At 36.6% G+C, this 27,578-nt stretch overlaps 1 long non-coding RNA gene across 2 annotated transcripts; it reads right to left on the bottom strand.

The window, feature by feature from the left end:
* Positions 1 to 906: 906 nt before the first annotated feature.
* On the bottom strand, positions 907 to 17,183 carry LOC137040514 (uncharacterized). Of its 2 annotated transcripts, XR_010897918.1 has the most exons (5): positions 17,137 to 17,183; positions 16,806 to 16,989; positions 15,101 to 15,141; positions 3,492 to 3,818; positions 907 to 3,286 (listed from the first exon to the last, which is right to left on the bottom strand). It is a non-coding gene; the product is annotated as an uncharacterized lncRNA (long non-coding RNA). The 2 variants fall into 2 exon arrangements; XR_010897917.1 differs by having other exon boundaries at positions 16,806 to 17,153.
* Positions 17,184 to 27,578: the final 10,395 nt, after the last annotated feature.

The following is a 27,578-nucleotide window of genomic DNA, read 5'->3' as shown; positions in this document are numbered from 1 at the left end:
ATAGTTTTTAACAATGCTTATTTATAATAATAATTGTGAATGACTTAGATATAGTTTATGTAATTATTATACTGTTAATCAATTACACATTTATCATTTTAGTTAATACATCATTAATAGACACTTTGTTAAAATTTATAAATAACCAAAGTAAAAGTCATAAAAATAAGCTTTAAAATCAATAAATCAAGCTATTAAAAAGAAGCTTACTGAGTTTAAATGTTCAATTCTCTCAATATATCAACTTAACTAACTTCATAATTTTTACTGGCATTGACGTATAATATTTTTTTCTGTAAGTTGTGCTCTTTCACAGACAGCTATTTTCTTTGTGCTGTGTAACTTTGTTTAAATTTTTAATATTTTTAAATCGTGTAATATTCTGCAGAAGAGAGAAACAAACTTCACTGCTTCTCTCGTTTTGTAACAAACTGCTCTGAGACAGAAGGTTGGGTTGAAGATCCAAATGCAGTATTTATTGAAGGGTAATCTAAAGTCGTAGTTAGTGATGTTACGTCTGACACCGATGCTCCGAAGCTTGCTTCAAACTCGAACGGTCCTTGCAGTGAACCACTGCTTCGGAGCTTGTATCATTACGTCACTAGTCACGTGAAAATGCCTTCTGAAGCAAACACACTGCTTCACTCCTGTAGTGAACCACTGACTGCTTTCACAGCCCAATCAGTGTTGACAGGTTTGAAACCTGCCGGCTGTATTTCTTATGTGCTTTCACACATGATACTGCCATGCTAAAAAATATATAAATAAATAAAACAAAAAATAAATAAATAAAAAACACTTTTACTGAAATTCTATTGCATTTAATGGTTTTCATGGGAACTTTATTGGTTGTAATGGGAATTATTGTGGTCTCTGCGGGTCTCTTCTGATATGTGTTGGGTTCTATTGGTAGGGGCATCACATCCTAATGGAATATGTCCCACACACAAAGAAAAAAAAAAATCTGTAGTGGTTTAAATTGTAAAAGCCAACGGTTCCTATTGGTATTTTAATAGAAACCATTAGAATTTCTGTGATGGTTTCCAGCTTTTTAAAGCTGGTCTGATCTTCTGTCCTTGTCTAAAGAAATAATTATACACGCACACATCATTAATGTTTTATTATCAAGGTGAACACATGAAATTCCTCAGTATCTGTAAAAAGTACCTACATAAACGAGTTTCACAGCACTAACACTGTTTCAGCTTCGATCGCCTCGGTAAACACGTAATAAACGGGGCGTGAACATAAGCATACTTGCATTTTATGGTTGTCAGCTTTGTTGCATTACATTTACTTCACCAGGAGATGGTGCTGCAATTTCTATCTGAATGAAGCTTTGAGTAACGAACCATTTTCGACATACTATCACTACATACACAGGAAATCAGTCCGAAAAGGCAAACAAAACAGAAGGAACAGGCAAAAGGGTAATCCACGGAGAAGGCAAGAAATCAAAGACCAAGATATATGAAAGCAGAGAAACGCTCATAAATGCAGTTGTAACACTAAACAAGACTTCGCAATGAATGACAGAGATAACCAGGCATATATAGGCAGAGGTAATGAGGTGATGAGACACAGGTGTAAACAGTGAGTGCTAATGAGTCCAGGGAAAGGATTATGGGTAATGTAGTTTGTGATGGAGTGACAGTCCGGGGTGGAGTGCTCTCTGGTGGTGATCAAGGGCACTCACACTGGTGAATGGTGACACGTTTCTATCTCAGTTCCACAGCGTGTGATTGGCTGTTCACTGCTGATGTCACAGCTAAACTCCTGAACTCAAGATCAAAGCCTGAGATGACAGAGAAAGCTGATAATCAGCATCATGGTACCATCAAAGCCTGAATAGTTTGGTTTGGTTTTGTCAACTCGAAACTAATCCTGTAACCCTGAGTTTGTTAAACTAAGAAGAGACATGAGAAGAGCTCAATCCCACGTGTGATCTGGTGCTGAGATACAGCTGGGCCCTTAGAGGCCTTTAAAACCCTCATGGTCCCTCAAAGAGCCCCAGTGCCTCAAACACACACCAAACATCTACAGGAAGGAGTTAGTTGTGATGAGGAGACTGTGGAACTTTTTTTTATCAAAATGTGTGAACCAAATTATATTCAAACACATTTCTGATTTCACACTTTGGATAAAAGCATCAGCCAAATGAATATATGTGAAACTCAAGTGAAAAGTATAAGACTAGACATATCCAAACTTTGACAGATTTTATTTAATACATGTACTGGGTCTTGAACAGACCTAGTTCAGTACTGTATTTGTATCTTGAATAATACAAATACAGTGAAACAATGCTCTTTGTTTTCTCTGTTTATACCTGAGAATACTGAAGTACACTTTAAACACTTAAATGAATGTTTACCAGTACAGGATTGTTAAGGCAGCAACATATCAACAGACTCAATTGTCTTGTAACTTTAGCCAAACATTTACCTGTGTCAAGATCTCATTGTTTTATTAAGAATCCAGCACATAAGGCAAGAATATAACAGCACAGCAGTGTCTTTTACATCAGAAAAATAAAACACTTTTAAACATACAAAGTAGAAAGACAAGGCAAGGTTATTTAAAGCACACTAGCAAAGTGTATCCTCCTAAAAAAAAAGTTATAATCATAGATGGTACAAAATTTAAAAATAGTTATTAAAGCTAGAACATGTAACTTGAGTAACACACAAAACATGATTTGTTTAATTATTTTTTTATGTGCAGGAATGGGCAAATATCACTAACAACATTAAACATTAAAGAACTCTTCCACAATAAATTAATAAATAACAAAAGACAGATATTTAAGAAAACATGTCTTATGGGCAGGCAAGCAAATTATATTCTGCTGTTGTTTTGACTGCAGTGTTACCAACATAAACACTGTTTTGTGAACCTTGGCTGCTTTTCTCCAAATCATCATAACTAAGCCCAAGCAGATCACAGAACCATTGCCATCAATGATCTCAACGATAAACTCAATGCTTATGAGAAACGCAGCCCTTGTCAATGCCAAATGCTTTATCATTATTATCAGCTTATACATTAAGATTCATAATGTGCTCAACCTCATAAGTGGCTGAACCCATGTTGTGTCTGTCTGCCCTAAGACTGCTTGAGTTCCTTTTTTTCAAACAAGCTACAATGACACCTATAACTATAACTATAACTATAACTGCAGACACAATGCCAATGATCAAAGTTGATGATGTCCCCACACTGTCTGGTTCTGTTCCTCCTTGGTTTTCTTGTTCAGGGGATATGGTTCCTTTTTCTGCTGATGATTCTGCAATAAAAAGTATAACAAGAAACATTACCTCACTGTGATAAAGACAACAGACCCATCTATACTTTATAAACTGCAGCATTCAGACTGAAACATTACTAGGGAACTTCAAATATGGGATACATTTCTTACGGTATTTAGATTTTAAAGCAAATAACTTTATTAAATTAAAAACTTAATGCAGTAATCCAGTAGTTTCACACACCGTTGATGATCAGCTGTACAGTAGGTTGTACAGATGTGTGTGTGATGTAGCAGATGTATTTTCCGGCATCAGTGTGAGTGAGATCTCTGAGTTTGATGGAGAAGTTTCCTCGCTCATGCTCCTCTGGAAAAGTCTCTATCCTGTTCTTGTACTCTGGATGCTGTTCCTCTTGTGAATAATTCCCAGGAATTATATCAAACACATTATTGCTGCCATTGTGTCTCCAAAACACATGAATATCTTGAAGTTTACGACCATGTTCAGTTGAAGAACACGGCAGGACAACAGAACCGCCAATAACAGCCTCTACTGTGACCTGCATAGACACTGAAACAACAGAAACTGTAAATGTAACTTTAACATCATCAGGCACAGACATGATATGATATACATTAAAAAGAGAAAGAGAAACATATACAAATAGATTAAAGAAAGTACTATACAGCATTTCTATAAAAGACACTTATGCCAGTGATTCCACAGTGATGATTTGTATCGTATGGCACTAAACCCAGGATTTACTAGCAGCATAATAAGGCTCTTCTGGGAGTCATTCAGAAGACAAAATACATTTGTAGATGAGTCTCCTCAACAACGCCTGAAAGATACTGACCCCTGCATTATAAAACAGGACACTTCCATTAGAGCACCTGGGTTTGTTGAGCAGTATCCTCATACAGTCACTATAAACAACCTTAAGCTTCTGCATATTTGCCATGGGCGTAGGTTTAGGGGGGGACGCTAGGTACTAGTCCCAATCAATATTTTTAGATGGCAAAATTGTCCCCACCAATATTTTAGCAAACTCCTTCGTGCTGCTATATGGATCGATTCTTATCGTCCCGTATTTACAAGCAAAATGACGCGTCCCGCCGTATCAAACCAATACGGGAAGCGATGCACAAGATTGCGTTTTAGCGGTTTTGCTGCCATAGCGACGGAGTCTCGAGAACATGCGCTGGAAACTTGCACGGTTTTTTAAAAACATGTCGACGTGCGTCCACAGTTTAAACGCAGGAGGATTTCCAGATATAGGGCTGAATAGATCAGTGGGTCTGTCCAGTAACTTAAGATGAACCTAAGACAAACTGCAACATTTGCAGAGAAGCATTTCAGTGTCTCAGACTGTCTGACTGAAAGCAGCAGCGATGACGGACACATCCGTGCTTCTAGGTAGGCCTATTGTTTTTTAATGGATAATATATTAATATAATTTTCCAAACATTATCAAAGCTTGGCTTATTTTTCTAGACATTAGACCGGGTAATTAATAGATTATAGCCTAATTAATGTTATTAATTTATCATTTAGCTATATTAATAATAAATAATCCTGTCATATAAAGTTTGACATTGAAAAAATATTTAGATAAAAATGGGACAAATAATTGCATAATAATATAGTCATAATGGTAAATTAATAAAGAAAATTTAATTTAATTTTTGAATTTCAGAACAAATTAAAGTGGTTACTGGTTCAGAATGACTGCTTAAAGAGACAGTGCACCCAAAAATTAAAAATCTGTCAATTTCCTCACCCTCAAGTTGTTCCAAACTTGTATACATTTCTTTGTTATGTTGAATTCCTACCATGGAAGTAAATGGTGCCCCAAAGCAGCCTGGTTACAAACTTTCTTCAAAATATCTTCTGTTGTGTTCAGCAGAACAAAGAAACTCATACAGGTTTGGAACATCATGAGGGTGAGTAAATTATGACAGAATTTTTATTTTTGGGTTAGCCATCCCTTTAAAGTGCACCAATATAGGCTACTAAATAGTTCTTTAGAAATAAATAAAATAATAAAATGTAAAATAATATAAAATGTGTTCTGTTGCAAGTTTGCATATGCCTACTTAATTCCATGTTTATTGTTGAGCTGCTGTCATTGTTTAATTGTCACTATCACTACTATCACTCTTTAATTGCTAAGATCATAAATGATTTTCAAAAACTGATTCAAAACTGATTTGGAAAAAAAACGTACAAACAAAATAACTTATTTTCAATATAAAAAGTGATTGTGCATGATTATGTAGCATTATGGCTTTACAGTCAAAAAATGTGGTTATAATGGAAGTCAATGGGGCAAAAACAGCCACGAACGGTAAATGAGGGAGAAACAAAAAATGATTTTGTACAAAAACTAACAATGCATCAAATCTAAAGTTGTTACTAATCTTTGACATGCTCAATAATGTGATAAGAGGTAAAAAAATATCCAGTCCACAATCATTTTTTATATTGAAAATAAGTAATTTTGTGTGCATGTTGTGTTTTTTTCCAAATCAGTTTTGAAAATAATTTATGAACTTGACAATTAAAGAGTATTTTGTTTTATTATATTATTATGGTACTTGATTGGGCTGAAAAGTATTCGTATTCATTCCTAAACTATGGTGCATTTTCATACTCAGTAATAAATAATAATCTGGGCAAACCTGGTGGGATGTCCCCACCAAAGCTGAGACCAAACCTACGCCCTTAAACTTAGTCCATAAAGAAGCAGCATACAAAGGAGTGTAGTATGCTTTAAACAGGCTAAATTTGACGTCATCCGTGAATTCTTACCAGCGTGTTAGCTTTGGCCTATAATATGTGACACTGCCTGTATATATCTGCATCATCGGATAACTGATCTGTAATGTAATGACCCAGATATCCCTCTGGTGCTCTTCGGTCATTTCTGACCGAAACATTTTCTGTTTTAAAATGTTAAAAATCCCAGCTTCATCAGAATGATATGAAACTTGGTGACTTTTTTAGCGTTAGGTATGTAAACACACAAAAAAATTGGGGTCATGATTCGAGCATGATAATTGGTCATAAAAAAAAAAAAGTAACGTTCATTGTCTTCGGTCATAAATAACCGACCATAGGAAATGAATGGGAAATCGGCAAAAATACAAAAATTCTCGGAATATTTGTGTGTACAATCTACAAATCGGCCACAATGCTGAAAAAAGTACACAACAGTAAAGGGATGACACTCTAAAACATCAAGAGTGTGATACTGACACATCCACTCACACACACGCACACACACGCACACATATACACACACACCTATGAAAAATTTAACCTATGAACCACATTTAGAATTTTTAAAAATCACAGCTTCATCTGAAAATTATAAAACTTGGTGACTTTTCTAGCATTAGGTATGTAAACACACAAAAAAAATTAGGGCATTATTCGGGCATGCTAAGTGGTCATAAAAAAATTACTTCCACTTGTGCTCTTCGGTCAAAAATGGCCCCCATAGGAAATGAATGGGAAATCTGCAAAAACACAAATATTTGCAGGATATTTGTGTGTACAATCTACAAATCGGCCACAATGCTGAAAAAAAGTATACAGCAGTATAGGGATGACACTCTAAAACATCAAGAGTGTGATATTTACACATCCACTCACATACACACGCACACTTATACACACACACATACCCATGAAAAACTGAACCTATGAACCACATTTTGAATTATTAAAAATCACATCTTCGTCAGAATGACATGAAACTTGGTGACTTTTCTAAAATTAGGTATGTAAACACACATAAAAATTTAGGGCATGATTCGAGCATGCTAAGTGGTTGTAAAAAAATACTCCCACTTGCCATAGGAAATGAATGGGAAATCTGCAAAAACACAAATTCACAGAAAAAAAATCACCATTTCTAAAAAAAAAGTAATAATATAAAAATAGTATTTGATTATTTTATATATATTTATTCAAATCCAGCAAAAAAAAAAAAAAAAAAAGATTAAATGTGTTGAAAAGTGAACTTGGGAATTCACAAGCCCCTCCATAGAGACCTCTAGTGGATTACACCCATAGTTGCATAATTTCTTAAATAATTCCAAGAGGGCGCTAATCTGCTTCAATTTTTTTTTTTTGAAGGCCTAGTCTCTATTTTAACCTAAAATACTGCAATTAAAAAAAAAAATGAAATAAAATTTTTTTAAATGTTTTTTTAAATAATTTTAAATGGCAAAAATAGACAATAATTATTGCATAAATATTAAAAAATACCATCAAATCATCTCAAAATACAAAATTAAAAAGAAAAAATATTATTGAAGAAAAATAAATTGCATTGGTTTTACTGGGGTGGAGGAAGTTTTATTTTTAGGTGTCCGGTCACTTATGACCGGGAAGACAACCAATGTAACCCCTAAACGAGGAGCACCAGAGGGATATTTAATTTTATTACAGACACTCACAGGGTTGCCAACTCTCACGCATCTGGCGTGATTCTCACGCTTTCAGGCTCTGTCTCACGCTCTCACTCCGCCCAACTCAATCTCACGCCAAATTGCCAAACCTGCTTTTGATATTAAACAAAGCTATAAGCTTTAATTTTTTTTAATGTGTTTTAATGAAATTCAAACAATAAATAGCGTTTTGGCGCTAATGTGGCATAATGTTAAAGCCAGAGGCGTTGAAAAGCGGAGTTGCATGCTCTCGTCTCCCTGCGGTGCGCGCTGGTCACGTGGCCCATGAGCACTCAATATTTCTAGCGCCGTGCCAATGCATTTAAATGGCTTAAGCGGATACACAACAGTTTCACTATATAGATGTTTGCTGCAAGTTTTGGTAAACAGTACAGCATAGTGTTAGTGTGTATTGATTATTAAGTCAGCCATATTTACAGGATCGTTTTATTATGGAGAGTGCAACATTGTTAACATTAATGTTATTCTTGTATTTAGCCCTCAGGTATTCCTTACTAATAGGTCACACTTATACTCATTAAATTATATTTATTGAATATTTTGAGGAGGTCTTTTGGTACTAAATACTATTTGTGCAACAATTATTTTCAATAAATGACCACTTAAAATATTTTTCTTCTAATATTTGTATTTCTTCTAAAATTTATATTACAATTAGTGTAATTAATATTAAAATGGAGAATTCCAATTCAAAGAGGCAAATTAGAGTCATTTTGTGGCTAAAAATATTAATGTTTATTTGTAATGCCAGTAGGTGCCTTATGGCTCTTTAATAAATATACATGTATGTAATCTAGTTGCTCAAAAATATATTGCAGTCTTTGCATTCTAATAAATATTTAGATATGATGATCAAACACTAGATTTCTTTAAATGTGAAATTTCAAAACTTAAATAACTTGCATCCTAATCTTTTTAATGAATAATGATACTTATATAAGCACTCACAAGTGAATATTAAGGAATGGCACATATAATTTGACCCAAGAAATCTTTAAACTAGTGCCAAAACAAACATATTATTATGAGTGCCAAAACAAACATATTACTAGATATAAACTGATACTGAATCAAGATCAAAAGCATTACCCCCCCCCCCCCCCCCGGCCCCCAAAAAATCTCACTCCAACCTGAACTTAAAAGTTGGCAACCCTGCACTCATCACTTGTATACTGTAAAACCTAACAGTGAAATTCACTAAATGAAATAAGTTCATTTTAATTAATGTTACCAAAAAAGTTAATTCAACTTAACAAATTTGTGTGATGTTAACTCAAAAACGTATTATTGTAAGCAAACCCAAATCTAAATAAGTTACTAAAACTTTAATGGTTTAAGTTACAGATATTTATTTAATCTAGTATTTTACATCTATGGCCAATTAAATAACTAAAAGCTGATAAAATAAATAAATAAACAATAGTATATACATTAATCTACCTCATATTAAGCCTACATTCTTACATTAAGCTCTTTTAAAGTCATTACATTTAGTCATGTCAAAGTATCATCCCAGTGAGTTTCCGAGGAAACAAAAACCGCGCCATTTTCCCTCCTTCAGTCCAGTCACAGCAGGACGGCTCGCGCTACAGTCAAGAAAAACAACAGGTAAGCGTTTCAAACGTATTTATTCATATTTCGCTCATGTTTGAACGTGTTCCGTGTTATTCTCGTACCTCTTTTATGATTATCCGAAGATTAATCAGCTCAGTAATGTTGTGTGTAAAGTTAGCCAGCAAACAATCTAACATTAGGAGCAAACGCGCTATTGCACCAGTGTTATCAACGGTAATGTAAACGTTTGGAGTTAAATATGCTCTTTTACACCGCAGTTTGTCAGCGGGGAATTAAAAAATATATGTTTGTGCTTTCTCACAGTCGGACAGATAAACGCTGGCTTTTGAGACAGCTGGCCATCTTTTCACGTCTCGCGCCACTAACGTTAACTAACGTCACGTTAAAGCAAAAGCTAACGTTAATGCAAACTCACGCATTCCTTATATTACAACCGTTTTAAATGTATTGTTAATCGAATTCGAGTTTCCTCTATCATATGTGATGCTAGTTAATTTGACTAAAGCAGCTGAAGCTCCGGGGTGAATAAAGTGACTCGATGAGCATTTTAGATCCTGTTTTGCTAATGTTAGATAACATTTTAAACTGTTATTTGTTCCTCATGACATTTTCTCATTTTCTCATTGTTGCCATGCTTTTAAATCTTTTCAGAGCAAAGACGAAGGTGCAATGGCAGCAACGTGGCTACAATACTATGAGTAAGTAAATTAGAATTAACGTTGAACAAATCAATGGGATTTTGTAACGTTACTGTGCAAAATGCAAATAATAACGTTATGAACAGTTACATAACGTTCATACAAATATAAGTTTGTTCTTCAATTTTAATTTTTGAATGAATTGCTATTTTTGCAAACATAATTATGACCATAAATGTCTTTTAGCACAACTTGTAAGTCTTCTGAAGCAATATGATTTTTTTTAAAAGCTTAAAGTCCAAAGTCCAGTCTGTCTATCATTTAAAGTCATGTTGTATTGCTTCAGGAGAATACTGGTCAAGTCTTGAAAGTTGTGGTTATAGTCGGCTTTCCTAATATAAACAGAAACATTTCCTGTGTGTTATATTTTTACTGGCAGTTATCCTGAAGTTGCCTTGGGTTTGTAAAGGTATCGGGTAATTGGCAATGCTAGATTTGCAGTGGTTGAAAGAAGTCTTGTCATGAATCATAAAAAAACAATGTCCATAAATGTTGCTTAATTGTGAGTTAAATTACCCTAATAATTTTGTCTTCAAGGACCAAAATGGCATTGATGTCAACAGATTTTTTCAAGACACTAGGTAGGACACATGTCAAAACTACATTGCATTTATTTAGCAACATGTTAACCTTACAGCTGCCATCAGCATAAATGCATGGTGTGGGTACAGTGACTGATAGTTGATCATTCAAGTTGTCTTAAATGGATAGTCCACTTGCCAATAAAAATCTAGTCATGATTCATAAATTACTAACCCTCATATTGTTCCAAACACATAAGAATTTTATTCATCTTCAGAATTATTATTTTTTATTTTTGAAATTCTTAAATTTTTGTCTGTCCATTGAAAATCTAGTCTTCAAAATGTTTAATTTAGGCTTTCATTAGCATATACATTGAGCACAGCAAAAGCTTATTTGACACATAATAAACCAATCTCAGCTCAAGCTTAAAGGAATCGTTCACCCTGATTTACTCCCCCCTCAAGTCCTCCTAGGTGTAAATGTTAGTTATATTAATACGTGTCCTGGCTCGTCCAAGCTTTATAATGGCAGTGAATGTCAGCCCAAAATTTGTAGCCCAAAAAAGTGCATCCATCCATTTTACAAGTGCTCCACATGGCTCCGGGGGAATAATAAAGGCCTTCTGAATTAAATCGATGGGATTGTGTAAGAAAAATATCCTCTCGTGATTCAAAACGCTTGTGCAACGCCGGACGTCATCGTCGCATCATTTATGTTTTTTACGCTGCGTCCGCCGTCAACGCCGTGGCTGTTATGCTTTTTTTACGCTATGTCCGGCGTCATCGTTGTGCCGGAAACTAGTTACTTTCTTTATAACGCGTTAAATATGGATATTTTTCTTACACAAACCCATCGATTGACTTCGGAAGTACTTAATTAACCCCCCAGAGCCATGTGGATTACTTTTATAATGAATAGATGCACTTTTTTGGCTTCAAATTTTGGGCAGCCATTTACTGCCATTATAATGCTTGGATTAACCAGGCAGGGGCGTAGCACCAAATTTTGGGCCCTGGGTACAAACCATCTTGCTGGGCCCCCGTACCATGTATGTGTATGTATAGAAAACTGACTTCTAAGGCCCCCCCCGCCTCGGGCCCTGGTTACTCAGTACCCTTTATCCCCCCAGTCCCACGCCCCTGAACCAGGACATTTATTAATACAGCTCTGATTGTATTCATCTGAAAGAAGAACGTAATTTACACCAAGGATGTCTTGCCATTATCCATTTAAAATTTGTTAATCAAATCTGTCTTGTTTCACCTTGTCTACACCGGATGTGAGCAGCGCGACAGGACAAAAGAGCCCCCTATAATCCGTTATGTTGTCTACACTGGATGCGGTGTGATGTGAGCGACAAATCTTTGACAGTAAACTGTTGCCTCTTTCTATTTATGACATACTGACATGAAAAACAAATGTTTTGCAATGCGCGCATTATCGCTTGAATTCAATTCAATTCAAGGTCTAGAACATTCAGCTGATATGCCCCTGAAAATGTTTTTCCCCCAATTAAACCTTGCTGACAAACAACTTAACCTCTTTACAAAATTGAACTACACGGTTTTAAATAAGCACACGGCCCATTAAATCAACAATAATCCGTTCCTTATAACAACGTTATTTTTATTTATGAAAATTTAAATGTGGTGTCTGCCCTGACAAGGGTTATTTTTATATGTGGTCACATAAACTAACATATTTTTTTCCAATGCATATAGAAAAAGAAGCTTGGCCAGGCGCAGAAGGCAACAGTCACCATCCTTACTGTTGAGGAGGAAGAGGGAACGTTACCTTTAAACCCACTGGATGCTTTGATTGTCTTTAAAGATGAGGTGGTGATGTCTGCCAAGTCTTCGGTCAGTGCAATACACTTAGAGTACATTAAAGATCATACAGTGCTTTTGCTTTTTGAGGAAACATACCTTTTTACATAAAAGCATTCTTATTTTATATGTTTTGTTATTTAAATGTTATGACTTTTTTAAACATGTTTGTGCTGTTTTAATTGGTGAAAAAGTCTGAAAAGATAATTTTAATGTTATATTTTTTAACATATGGCATACTGTATTTATGATGTAAATGTTATATTTCAATACATTACTTAAAAATACCCTCCTGTTCTGTCTTCATTTTGTACCAATGTTAGGTTGCGCTTAGTCTTATGTAACTTAATCACTTTGAGTTTGATGAACTTAAACCATTTGCCGCAATCTGTTTCCTAAAACCATTTAAGTAACCATGTAGTTGTTAAGACTTAGTTAGATTTGTTACCTGAATTCAAACTGAATTAATAAAATGAACTTAAAATCTTTAAGTTCAGTTTACTCTTAAATATTGAACAACACAACCCTGTAGCAACAATGACAATGTCTGTTCATCTGGCAAACGGCCAGATGTCTCTCGCCTCTCGTGAGGCGCTTATCAGATCATGTTAATACGATTGATGACCGAAAATGGCACCACGATGTCTGAAGACCACTCTTTGATCTCCCTTGGGAGACAACAAGTGTGACTTTTATTGCCCCCCAAATGGCCCTGCACGATATCTGACACCTCACACACACACACCCATAGAGCTCCACCAGTATCAGAGGAATGTATGATTAAAATCCACCCCAAAAACGTATTAAATGTATGCTTTTCTGCTTGAAGTGTTTTTATATGTGTCTGAAATAATTAGGAGGATTATATGAATGTAACTCAAGCTGTGTAGACCAACGGACAGTGGAAAGCCTGTATTTGTGTATTCCCAGATCTCAGACTTATGATCCATGGTATCCTTGTAATCAGAAAAATGCGATCGTACCGAATCTTGTAAAAAAATTTACAGAACATGCATTATTACAAAATTACCAGCGTTGTAAAGAAAAATGCATGAGCATATCTTCCCCAGATAATAGCCAGGAGGAGGAACTCAGCTGAACAAAGAACTTTGTTTTGCTCTGAAAACGCTCTGATCGATTGGACCATCCAGGAAATGGGCGTCGCTCTACCTGATCTACAAATGCTAATGTGACCCTCACTTTTCGCCGCTTTTTGCATCGCATCAAACGCCGCAGGGCAATCTGCCATCCGCTTTCCAGCCCCCGAGGGCATTCTTCAGAGAGGAGAATTCAGCACACTTCAAGAGACCCGCCACACCAAACCGACCTCGGAAAGAACCACCGGACGCGAAGGACATTTGAACTCAGAATACACGCACACACGCGAGAAGCCAAAACCAAAGCAAGTATTCTTATTTCTACAATCCAAACTGCTGTTAAAAAGGTCATGTTATTTCCCGTTTGGGACGAATTTAACTCCGTGAGGGCTCTGTGTAACGAACTGAAGTGAACGCTGTCTCTCTCTCTCTCTCTCTCTCTCTCTCTCTCTCTCTCTCTCTCTCTCTCTCTCTTTATTTTTGGTCTTTTTATTCTTTTCGTTTATGTACCATATTCTTTTCGTTTACTATCTATATTTCTACTCTCTTTATGCATATTTAGTATGTACTTTCCGTGTGAATTGTAGTGTTATTTTAGTCGGTGTTTATTAAACTTCCAAAATAAATTTTTGAATTGAATCTGTTATTCTTCCACATACACAAAGTCAATGAAACTTACGATCCTAACATTACCTAACTGCTTATGCTACTATTTTAGTAACGTAAACTGTACGGACATATGAAATATTAATTTGTCCTGATCAGTAAAGTTAATGTTTCTTATGCGCTCGTAAAGCAAGAATCCCTTATTGAGAATTGATTTGAAAGTCTATAACTAATTTGCAGGACAAACTTAGTAGGATAATTTCAAGCAATTCCGTAAAGGGTTACTTGCATTTAATTAAACATTTTTCCTTATCGGAAAAATTTTAATACGTAATGAACGACTAGCAAATTATATTCATAAATTCATGAATATTGAATATTGAATCCCTTTTGAGTTAATTATTCCCTGAGACATTAAACTCATAGTCATTATTATTACAACCCTAAAATATAAGTTAATTTAACTCAGTTAATGAGTTTTCAGTACTCATACTTAATGGTTTTAAAACTGAATTGGTTTGAAGCAATCGGTTTCCTCAAATGGTTTGAGTTACCGTAACTTGTTGGGTTTTACAGTGTAGTAAGCTCTGCTATGGATTCCTCAGCTCCATGGAAACTGTCATTAAAAAAGATACATTTTCCTAGATCCTGTTAGGTAAAAAAGTTTCTTGCAGACAAGTGATCTCACATTTTTGTAGCAGGTTATCCACAATCATATGTCAAACCCTATCTCCAGCAGCGTTGCCAACACGCAGCCCCAGACAATTATAGGATTCAACACGCATGTTTGACAGTTAAGATAGTGGGGTCACCAACTCCAACAGACCCCACTGCAACAGGTGTAGAGATGGTCATACTACTAGACCGTATAACTCTCATTGTGGCTCATAATAATGCCACACAAAAGAGCCTTCAAGTTATAGTTCTGGGTTATACATTGCATATCATCTCAAAATCCTCACACTCAACTGTCAACTTAAAAGAGCTTTATCTGGTGTTCACTTATAGATATACAACACATAGAATATAGATTGTTCAGATGCTCACCTTTGTATATCAGCACTGCAAACACACAGATGAAGCCCCAACTGCAGACACAGAAACAAAGAAGTTCCTTTAGCTTCCTTTGGTTCAACTAGCATGGTGCAAACAACACTAAAATCACGAGGTTGATTTCCACATAACACACATAATAAAAGTAAGATGGTGAGATAGGTCAGGGTGTCCCTCCCATACTTAGCTTTCTTACTGACCACAAATACAAATGTCACTAAATTCATCTCTACATATGTTACATACTGGCAGTAAATGTTCTTAAAGGCCATCTTTACCCATCTTACCATATGGCAATTGATAACACTGAATTCACTACAAATTAAACTATCAACTAAACGTCCTGCACATGGACAAGGACCAAAAAGGTGCTAATGCTAAGAGCTAACCACTCAAAATAAGTTATAGCCAATAAACCATGCATATAAACTTTATGATCATTAATGAACCAATTCATATTTAATGTTTTAAAAACACTTAAAAAAATCCCTTTTAATTCTGGTTTAATAAAGCATTTGACAATCAAAACAGAGCAGGCCAAACACAAACGCGAGCAACAAGCTAACAGGCCGTCATGTGTATCCAAACATCGCTTCGTTCTGCATTCGACAAACATACCTGATCATCACAGCGGCCAGATATTATCATTAACTGGAGTTGACTGGTGTATGATATCACATTTATTTGACTATATTGCATACAAATAGTTTGTTTTTTGTTTTTTGTTTTTTATTAGGGTAAACAGACACTATCGTAGCTTCCGTACTCTTCAGCTTCCGTACGTCGTGCGTTTTACGACATCAGACGTGACGACGGCAGAATCACGTGAACTGATCAGACATGCGCAGATTCTTTCTCAGATGTACTTCAGTATATTCAAGACTCCTGATCGTCAGCTGAATTTTCATCATTATTAATATCATTATGTTTCTGATTTCAGTCATTGTATCGCCAATAATCTGTCTTTCATGTCTTCAGTTTAATTCATCAATAAAAGACACGACAAAAGCTAAGATTATAATCTTCAACGGTTAGACTAGACTGTAAAAATATCTTGTTAAATTCACAGTAAAGAAATGGCAGCTGTTCCAGTTTTACAGAATGCCAAACTATATTTCATTAACTGATATAATTTTAATAATGCAATAAACATTAACTCAATTACATAAATTTCCCACTACTGATAAAAAATAATAGGCAAATTATTTATATATATATAAAAAATATATGTGATGTGTAATGACCTGGCAATGTCGTTTTACTGTTTTTACTGCACTATCTGGTAATTGTTAGTGTGTTAACTTGTATAATAATAATAATAATAATAATAATAATAATAATAATAATAATAATAATAATATTTTTTTTACAGTATTTTATAGCAAAATTTCATATGATGTCAATTTTTTCAGTTTTTCACCATGGTAAGTAGCCATTAACCAATTATCATTTTTTGTACATTTTACAATGAATATATATATTCAATAACATTATATATATATATAATGTTAAAACTGATCGTTACAAGCAATACTCGTCCTTCCGTCTGATGTGACGTCTGATCATATGAGTGAAATGAACAGCAGTGAAATAAATGAACAGCAGTGAAATAATAAATGAACAGCAGTGAAATAATAAATGAACAGCAGTGAAATAATAAACGTTCAAGAAGTGAAATAATAAATGTCCTCAGACTTACATGAGGATGAGACTGAAGCTTCTTTCTTAAACTCCTCTGAGGAAGCGTTGTGTTCTGGATCCTGATCCTCAAGTCAAACATTTCTCTGAATGACGTCTCATATATTCCTGCTGTCATTGAGTCTTTAATACTTTGTCTCGTCTTGACTTTAGCTTATTGTTTCCAGTAACATCTTCATTCTGATCTACAGAGTATCGAAAACATCAGGAAAATACAGCCTGGCTTTTACAAATGTTTTTCAAATATGAATTAACAAATGAATCTTCTATAACAAAGAAATGACATGTTTTCTGTTTCCTATCTGTGCTTAATCCAGTAAGCTCTTCCTCACAGTTCCTCTCTGTTGTGTTCATCCTGAGAGACTGAACAAGAGCTAAGAGACTCTGGGCTGATATTCTCTGATGATCTGATGGAAAGAGAAACTATGAGCCGATTGTCATCAGACTAGAGGAGGGCAGGTACAGTGTGTGTTGTAGTTTTGCTTATTCTACATCCTCATTCTGACCTACAGAGAAACTAAAAGAGAGAGAGAGAGAGAGAGAGAGAGAGAGAGAGAGAGAGAGAGAGAGAGAGAGAGAGAGAGAGAGAGAGAGAGAGAGTAAAAGCTCACAGCCTTGTCACGAATTTGTGTTTCAAACTGTGTTTATAACCCACAGTATCAGAAGTCCGTTTGGTTGTGTGTTGCTTGTCTTAATTTAGTTGAACTTTTTGAATTGGCACACACACATTTGTTTTACTGTATACTCTTTTACTTTATTATTTTAATACATTCAAGATTCAAGACTGTTTATTGGCATGGGAATAATCTTTGCCAAAGCATTGCTAAAATAAAATTACAGACAAACATGTTTACACACAATTAAAAAGATGATAAAATAATAACAACGAGGCAGAAAAGGCTAAAAAGTACAGTGATTTGTTGTTATTTAAATTTTAGTGTTGGTGTTATTCCCCTCTTTTGTCATGTCCACCAGGATTGCATTTCTCTTCTTTTTTTATATTTTCTTTATTGTATGTATAGCATTTTGTACTGTTTGTATAGCATATCGTTTTGTTTGTTGTTTTATGTGGAAAAAATGTTTTCTGTGCCTATAATCATCACACTCTTTCTGAAACACACAGTCATTCAGTTAGATTGTTCTTCAATAGTTCGACCTGATGTCTTTATCTGCTGTGTTTAAGGAGTTCTCCTTGATGTGGAAACTCAAACTTTACACAGCACTTCACATCATGACAGACCAAACACAGGTGTAATATGTTTCCTCTGCTGCCCTCAAGAGGTTTGATGACAGTGTATAAAAGCTAGACTGGCTAAATGAAATGATCCAGTCAACATGTATTTCTATGGTGCTGCTTTGTTTTGATGTGGCTGGGAGGAACAGGATCATATGTAGTTGCCACGAGATCATTTCGTTGAGGTGTTGAGGGTTTGTGTTTGCGAACGGTCAATGTTGTTTAATTTAATAACTAATTTATCCTCATCCTCACTCAGTCAAACCTGGACATCAATCCGGGGCTTCACTTCCACGTTCAGTAGCTCTATAAACCCTGTTCTTTACACTTTTATATTTTGCACCACACAGCAATACACATGATAATACACACACACACACACACACACACACACACACACACACACACACACACACGCGATGAGTTAAAAACAAACGAGCCATGGATGTAACAAAACCATCTTCTGGCTTGTCAAAAAGATTTTGTAAAAGGTTTTATTGTTAAATAATATTTGTAATTACACTGGATTACTTGTTATGGTTTTTGTTTGATATTCATTTTAATTGAATTTAATAGTTTTGGACAAAATTAAGAATGTTAACCTCATTCAACTAAAAGGCACTGAATTAACCTTACGCGGAAAACTTAAGTTTACTGAAATAAACAATGTTAATTAAATTCAACATAGGCCAGTTAAGTGGAACCAATTGACATAAAAAAGTTAAGTAAATACAACGTATCATTTTTGTTGAGTAAGGCTTCCTGGATCAACATCCTTGTTGGTCCTAAAAAAAAAATCACTATCAACCAATTAAATTATAGGGTTAGGTTTAGGGCCAATATTAGGTTTAGGCTTGGGTTTGTACACCATCTTTATCAACTATTAATTTTCCACTGATTTTAGGGCTAGTTTGTGTTTGGTGCGGTTTAGACTGTTTGTTTAACTGCTAATATTGTTGATCCAGGAACACTGCTCAGTTAATGTGCAAGGTAAATTCCAGATGGGGCGGATACCATGTACATTTGTTCCTATTGGAACTTTCTGTGGGATTTTACAATTTGTCTGTGATTAACATTGATGAAAGGTTCACATTTTATTCTATAACATAACTTACACACAGTCATAACATACCTCACATTTTAGGTGGATTGTTAACATAAGTTTGTGCGGAATGAAATCGAGCAGATAATGCAAATGTGTCAAAGGTTAAAAATAGACACTGACTACACATGTAATATAAAGACAAGTCACCTTTAATGATGTTTTATCAACAAAGTTTGGGAGGAGCATGTTCAAATGATCTACCCAATCAGCATGAGAGGAGGCCTATAAAAATGTAGCCGTCTCACCTTTGATCATTCTCCAGTTATTTTCTGCATCCTTCCACCCCCCGGTCAACACACACTCACATTACTTTCCTAACCGGAGATACAGGGAGTACTCTGCCCATACAGAAATGTTATATTATATATATATATATATATATATATATATATATATATATATATATATATATATATATATATATATATATATATATATATATATATATATATAAACACACATACTCTCAGGAAAAAAGGTACAAATTTGTACCAAAGAAGGTACAAACCCTTGTCCCTGGGGTGCTACCTTTTAAGGGTACAAAATTGTACCTTAATATAATAGAACAAATTTGTACCATTCCAGTTTGTACCTTACAGGGCATTATTTGTACCATGGGCAACCAAAATGTATCTTTTGTTTTTAAAACACACAGGTACAATATTGTACCTTCATCAAAGGTACCACCCCAGGGACAAGACCGTTTGTACCTTAACTGGGTCAAATTTGTTCCTTCTAAAAAGGCAATTTTTCTATTAAATGACACACATTCTACAACTAATTGCCTACTGAGTCCGGGGAAAGGATTATGGGTAATGTAGTTTGTGATGGAGTGACAGTCCGGGGTGGAGTGCCCTCTGGTGGTGATCATGGGCACTCACACTGGTGAATTGTGACATAGCCCCCCCTCAAAGGAGCGGCTTCCAGACGCTCCTAAAATTGTCCAGGAGGGAGGTGGAGCGGAGGCGGACCCGGGGGTGGGATGGAGGGCTAGGCCCATGTAGTGGAAGAAGGCCTGGAGATTCAGGCAGAGCAGGAGGCCAGGATGGAGCTGGCCGGGCAGATGACCAGGGTGGCACAGGCGACCGGAACGGAGCCGGCAGTCTTGAAGACCCCCACGGCGTAGCAGATGACCACCACAGCAGAGCAGATGGTCTTGAAGACCCCAACGCAGAGCAGACGGTCTTGAAAGACTCCCACGGCGGAGCAGACGACCACCACAGCAGCGCAGATGGTCTTGAATACTCCCACGACGGAGCAGAAGACCACCACAGCAGAGCAGGCAATCTTGAAGACTCCTACGGTGGAGCAGACGACCACCACAGCAGAGCAGGTAGAGCAGGTGATCCAGCCAGAGTCCCCTCTGGACTCAGGGCAGGAGGTGGATCCCTCTCTGGACTCGGGGCAGGAGGCGGAGCCCTCTCCGGACTCGGGGCAGGAGGCGGAGTTCTCTCCGGACTCGGGGCAAGGGCCGGAGCCGGAGGTCTGCTGAGACGACACTAGGCTCTGGAAGGTCTGCTGAGACGACACGAGGCTGTGGAAGGTCTGCTGAGACGACACGAGGCTCTGGAAGGTCTGCTGAGACGACACGAGGCTCTGGAAGGTCTGCTGAGACGACACGAGGCTCTGGAAGGTCTGCTGAGACGACACGAGGCTCTGGAAGGTCTGCTGAGACGACACGAGGCTCTGGAAGGTCTGCTGAGACGACACGAGGCTCTGGAAGGTCTGCTGAGACGACACGAGGCTCTGGAAGGTCTGCTGAGACGACACGAGGCTCTGGAAGGTCTGCTGAGACGACACGAGGCTCTGGACGGTCTGCTGAGACGACACGAGGCTCTGGACGGTCTGCTGAGACGACACGAGGCTCTGGACGGTCTGCTGAGACGACACGAGGCTCTGGACGGTCTGCTGAGACGACACGAGGCTCTGGACGGTCTGCTGAGACGACACGAGGCTCTGGACGGTCTGCTGAGACGACACGAGGCTCTGGACGGTCTGCTGAGACGACACGAGGCTCTGGAAGGTCTGCTGAGACGACACGAGGCTCTGGAAGGTCTGCTGAGACGACACAAGGCTCTGGAAGGTCTGCTGAGACGACACGAGGCTCTGGAAGGTCTGCTGAGACGACATGAGGCTCTGGGAAGTCTGCTGAGACGACACGAGGCTCTGGAAGGTCTGCTGAGACGACACAAGGCTCTGGAAGGTCTGCTGAGATGACACAAGGCTCTGGAAGGTCTGCTGAGATGACACAAGGCTCTGGAAGGTCTGCTGTCTTGTCCAAAGACACAGGCTCAGCGGCCATCTTGTCAGAGAACGCCATCTCGGCAGCCATCTTGTCACAGGACACATGCGTGGCAGATTTAGTGGAAATGTCATGATCCTCCTCCGTGACACCCACTGTGAATGCGGAACCACTCAGCTGCAGTGCCAAGTCAATATAAAATTCAAACGTCCCAGTAGGATCGTGCAGTGGCATAACTGAATTGAGTGGTTCAGATAATCCTCCCCGAAAAAATATCATTAGACATACCGTGTCTATCGTGGAGAGATGTGCCAGTTCAATAAAGTCTTGCACATAGTCCTCGATCGACCTGTCTCCCTGACGTAGACACATTATTTGTGCGGCCTGACTTCTTTGTGGACGGACGTTCACTTGGCTGCTGGATTTGTGCATGGCGAAGTCTTCTGTTACGAACTGCTCTGAGACAGAAGGTTGAAGATCCATATGCAAAAGGTCATACACAGGTAGGCAGTTAAATCAGGCAAACAAAACAAGGGACAGAGGCAAAAGGGTAATCCGAGACGGGCAAGAAATCCAAAGGACCAAGAAACATGAAACCATAGAAACGCTCAGAAATGCAGTTGACACTAAACAAGACTTCGCAATGAATGACAGAGATAACCAGGCTTATATAGGCAGAGGTAATGAGGTGATGAGAGACAGGTGTAAACATTGAGTGCTAATGAGTCCGGGGAAAGGATTATGGGTATTGTAGTTTGTAAATAGATGGACTGCATTTATATAGCGCTTTTATCCAAAGCACTTTACATTTTGCCTCACATTCACCCATTCAAACACCAACGGCAATGTCAGCCATGTAAGGCGCCATCCAGCTCGTCAGGAGCAGCTGGGGTTAGGTGTCTTGCTCATGGACACTTCGACACTTGGTCAGGTGGAACCGGGGATTGAACCACCAACCTTCTGGTTTGTAGACAACCTACATGAACCACTGAGCCACTGCCGCCCCAGTTTGTGACGGAGTGACAGTCCGGGGTGGAGTGCCCTCTGGTGGTGATCATGGGCACTCACACTGGTGAATTGTGACAATATCATTAAACAAATAGTGTTTAAACACATTGTTCCAAAATACAATAAAGTATGTCAATACAAATTTTCAATCAACCAAAAGCTTTTCAAAATAATTTTGTACAAAACTTTAAAAAATAAATCTCCATTTGCTGCAAAACATTTCATAAACGTTACAAATTTTGATATGCTCACAATAAAATGTACACCTTTCTTTTTTTTTTTTCACAACACTTGCATTTACACTTTTATGAAATGATGTACACATTTTTAAGACATTGGAATCAGATGTGTACAAATGTAATATTTTGTAGGTGAGTGACTATGCATAATTTGTTCCTTAATACAAAATGTCATAAACCATATAACGGTCAAGTGCCTGGTAGTCCAGTTCCTCACCTGGCATCATGCAAAAACAATCCTTGTCATATAAAACAAGGATGCAAGGTTCAATAGGTCCTCCACCATAACAACTTGGTGAATTTCAGATCCCTCCATTTTTAAAGTGCTGAAGACTCTTTTCACTGAAGACACGTGCATTTCCAGTCAGATGCTCCCAAAATCTGTACAATTGGATATGGTTGTGGCTGGTTCTTCCTGAACAAAATGAAAAAACAAAAAAGAAAATTCATAAGTAAACCTGGATTTAATTTATATTCCTAAAAAAATACTTGTAACTTTACAGAATAATTATCTTACTATAGATTATTTGCATAAGATACCTGTCAGATTGTGACATTAGTCAACTTTCTCCCTGAAAATCACTGGAAGTAAAACCAGAGCTGTACAGAAATCCATATCTGAAAGACACTGAGAAGGTATTAGGGATGTAACGGTTTAAATTACAAAAGTTGTTTGTATCATGGTTTTAGAGTCATGATTTCAGTACAGTTCATTATGTGAGTGATTCTATAATTGCATGTATATTTGGTGTCCAATTTGGTGTTTTTTTTTTTTTTTTAAATGGTTATATTCTTTTATAATTGTTAGTTACTTTCATGGATCACTAGATGTTACAGGCCATTAGGGATGTTAACCGATTGGTTGACCGTATCAATGTTATCCGATCAAAGTTGTCAGTTAAAAAAAAGTGATCTCTAAATTAGGCTATTATAGACAGTTGACTAAACGCTACAGTTAGCCGTCTCATTCCAAAATATTTTTGTGTGAAGTGAACAAATCCCTCACACCCAATTTTTGATAACTCGCCTGTTTGTACTTAATAAACCAATAAAAACTTTTGGCGCGAGGTCACAGCGTTTGGGTTTGCGTGCTCACAAGGTTTGCAAAAAGTAAACAGGCTAAAACACTCGAGGTTAGAGTCAGGGCAGACGACAGTATGAAGCGTCATTCCGCATAAGATGGGCTTACATTTGGAAAAATATTACATCTATATTTTAGTGGTAACACATAAGGTGTTGATCATCTTTCTTTATTATTGTTAGCACTACCTAAAGCGGTGTCTCTTCGGAGCAGTCATTTTCTTAAATGAGCCGCGGCAATGTTACATGAGCTTCTAACGCTAGACAAATTCCTTTATTTTCAACGCGATCACCTTGTACCAAAACCATTTCAAAACTAAGGAGCCAAACAAACAAACAAGCTCCTCGGCGGCGCGTTTCGCGTTGTAGGGTATTTTAAAAAAGTGACGTGGAAGGGAGGCGGCGGCACCAAGACTGTCTGTGTGTGTGTGTGTGTGTGTGTTTGTGAGAGAGAGAGCGGCAGAGAGCTCATAGATGCGACAGAGTTGCGAAATTGCAGGCGCTGCTCGCGGCTGTTATTTCAAATAGCGCAGCTTATTTCGGTTAACCGGTTAACTAATCGGTTAACTGGTTTCAACCGGTTAATGAGGCTCGGTTGTCGGTCAAGAAAATGTTTAGTTTTCGCCATCCCTACAGGCCATAATATATTTTCTGTAATGTGTCTTATAAAGCTGAAAATCGTGATTTTTGTTTTTCTAATTAGTCAGTCGCTTTTGTTACCGTCAAACTCAGTTACCAAGGTAGAGTAAGAATGTTGACAGTCTGAGGTGTGAGAGAGGGAGAGAGTGCATTTCTCTGTGAATGACTGTCAATTCAGTTACATACTGTAACTCTACCTTGGTGACATAACTCAAGACCAATCTAGACAACAAGAAATGATGATTTTCAGCTATACACGACACTTTACAGAAAATATTATATTGTTATAGGCTATAACATCTAGTGATACTTAACCATGATTAACAAGTTAAAATAATCTTAAATGAAACATTTAAAAAAATAATTATATATATATATATATATATATATATATATATATATATATATATATATATATATATATATATATATATATATAAATACAACAGAACAAGGAACTACTTTTCAGTTATTTCAAGTACAAGATTTTTTTTTTCAGCTCCGTCTTCCCATCCAGCCCCCATCCATTATATATTTTTTGTGCACAAAAGCTATTCTCGTCACCTCATACAATGATTGTAGAGCCGCTGTAGTGAGATGGGCTTTGTAACGACGTCTTTAGTGCCTTTATGAGTCATGAGAGAGGAAATGACATTGTTGTCAATAAAGGCCTTTGAGCCATCGGATTTCAACAAAGGTTAAGAGGTCTTACGGGTGTCGGACGACATGTTAGAGTACCAAACCTGCATAAATTAAAAATATATAAATTCATGAATGAATAAGTAAATACATTTATAAATATGCAAATATGTAAATGAATAAGAGATACATACATAGATAAATAAATGTTATAATAGGAAAATAAATAAAATTAACAACTTAATAAATGATTAATTTCTAATAAAATACAATTTTATATTTTCTTTCCCTTAATTTATTTTCTGCTTTTATACATTTTGAAATATATATTTTTACATTTTATTTATTTGTGAATTTAAATATTTAAATAAATTTAAATATTTGTTTTTATATTTATGCATTCATTTATTTTTACATTTATATATTATTACATGTATTTCTTTTTACATTCATTCATTTATTTATTCAATTTTACTTTTCTGTGTGCAGCATGGACATGAGGAGGTTGTGTAGCTTCAGCACATCATTGGTTGAGAGCTCAAGCACAGAATCGTCAGACCAGCTGAGCGATAGAGGAGAGTTATCGGTAAATGATGGCCGCATAGTTCTTTACTGATAGATTTTCTGATAACTCTCCTCTTTTGATTCTGTGCTTGAGCTCTAAACCAATGATGTGCTAAAGCACACAAGGACCGCCCTCCTCATGTCCATGTTGCACACGGAAAAATAAAAATAAATATATGAATCGATCAATAAATGTAAAAATAAATACATAAATATAAATGTAAAAAATTATATAAATGTGGAAAAATAAATGAACGTATAAATATAAAAATAAATGCTAAAATGAATTAACAAATAAATAAAAGTTAAAAATATTTTTTTTATAAAAGCAGAGAATAATAAATTAAGGGAAAGATAATACAACATTTTATTTGATTATAAAGAAATCATATTTATTTTATCAAGTCGTTTATTGTGTTATTTATTTTCCTATTATCAAATGTATTTATCTAGTTATGTGTTTATTCATTTACATATGTGTAAATGATTTATTTATTCATTTATTTACTTATTCATTCATTCATTTATTTATTTTTAATTTCTGCAGGGTTGGTCCTCCATACATAGAGACGATTCACACAAACCATAGCTATATGTTCCAAACATAATTAGCAACGACATACTTCTGTTCTGTAGAGCCTTAGTCCGATTGTACATAAACAGCAAACTTACCGGGCGCCTTCGTTTTCCCTTAAAGGGTTAGTTCCCCCTAAAATTAAATTGATGTCATTAAAGGGTTAGTTCACCCAAAAATGAAAATTATTTCATTAATTACTCACCCTCATGTCGTTGGACACCTGTAACACCTTCGTTTATCTTCAGAACACAAATGAAGATATTTTTGTTGAAAGCTGATGGCTGAGAAAGGCTTCAAAAAGGCCTCCATTGGGATTCAGTACATTTCCACTGACCCACTCACAAGACCCATAAAAGGCACTAAAGACGTCGTTACAAAGTCCATCTCACTACAGTGGCTGTACAATAATTGTACCAAGCAGCGAGAACAGTTTTTGCGCGCAAAAAAATGACTTTATCTGCCAAGATATTGTCTTCCGTGTAGGTCTCGCATTCCTGCAGCATTCCTGTAGCTCAACCAGTAGAGCATGGCACTAGCAACGCCCAGGTCATGGGTTCGATTCCCAGGGAAAGCAAGAATTGACAATAATGTAAAATGTGTACCTTGAATGCAATGTAAGTCGCTTTGGATAAAAGCGTCTGCCAAATGCATAAATGTAAATGTCTCGGACGTGAACTCACGCGATAGCGGCGCTCCTCCTCTTCCGGGTCATGTATTCGCTATGATTCGAACGGCAGAGCTGCGTCATATTCTCGCGCATGCGTCGAGTTCACGTCAATAATTTGGTGGATTATATCGTTATTTTGATTTTTTTGCGCACAATAATTATTTTCGTCGCATTGTAAAATGATTGTACAGCCACTGTAGTGAGATGGACTTTGTAACGAAGTCTTTAGTGCCTTTTATGGGTCTTGTGAGTGGGTCAGTGGAAATGTACTAAATCCCAATGGAGGCCTTTTTGAAGCCTTTCTCAAAAAGAAAATCCAATCGCAATGTTAATTGCATGTTTATATGTTAAATAAATTAACATATAAACGTGAAACGTTAAATTATTATTGTTCTGCGTAGTTTGAAGAGAAAACTTTTTAAATCTTTATCACGGATATATATATATATATATATTTATTTTTTTAATCAGGAAGAGGGTGGGTGGGGGGTCAAATGGGGGGTCAAGGCGTTTTTTAGGAGGGTCTTGAGACTCCCCAAGACCCCCCCTGGCGCCGCCGCTGCTTAAGGTTACTGTAGCCTACCTTTTATGGGGAACAATTTTGTACCTTCATATCAGTTGTACCTTAAAAGGTACTAAACAGTATCATCAGAGGCCTTTCCTGTACCATTTAAGGTACATTTATCGAAAAGGTACAAAAATACCATCGTGAATGTACCATCGTGTACCTTTTTTTCTTAGAGTATATATATATATATATATATATATATATATATATAT

Source organism: Pseudorasbora parva, chromosome 14 (assembly GCF_024679245.1).
Source record: "Pseudorasbora parva isolate DD20220531a chromosome 14, ASM2467924v1, whole genome shotgun sequence".
NCBI lineage: Eukaryota > Metazoa > Chordata > Actinopteri > Cypriniformes > Gobionidae > Pseudorasbora > Pseudorasbora parva.
This window is presented reverse-complemented; position numbering and strand designations above follow the sequence as displayed.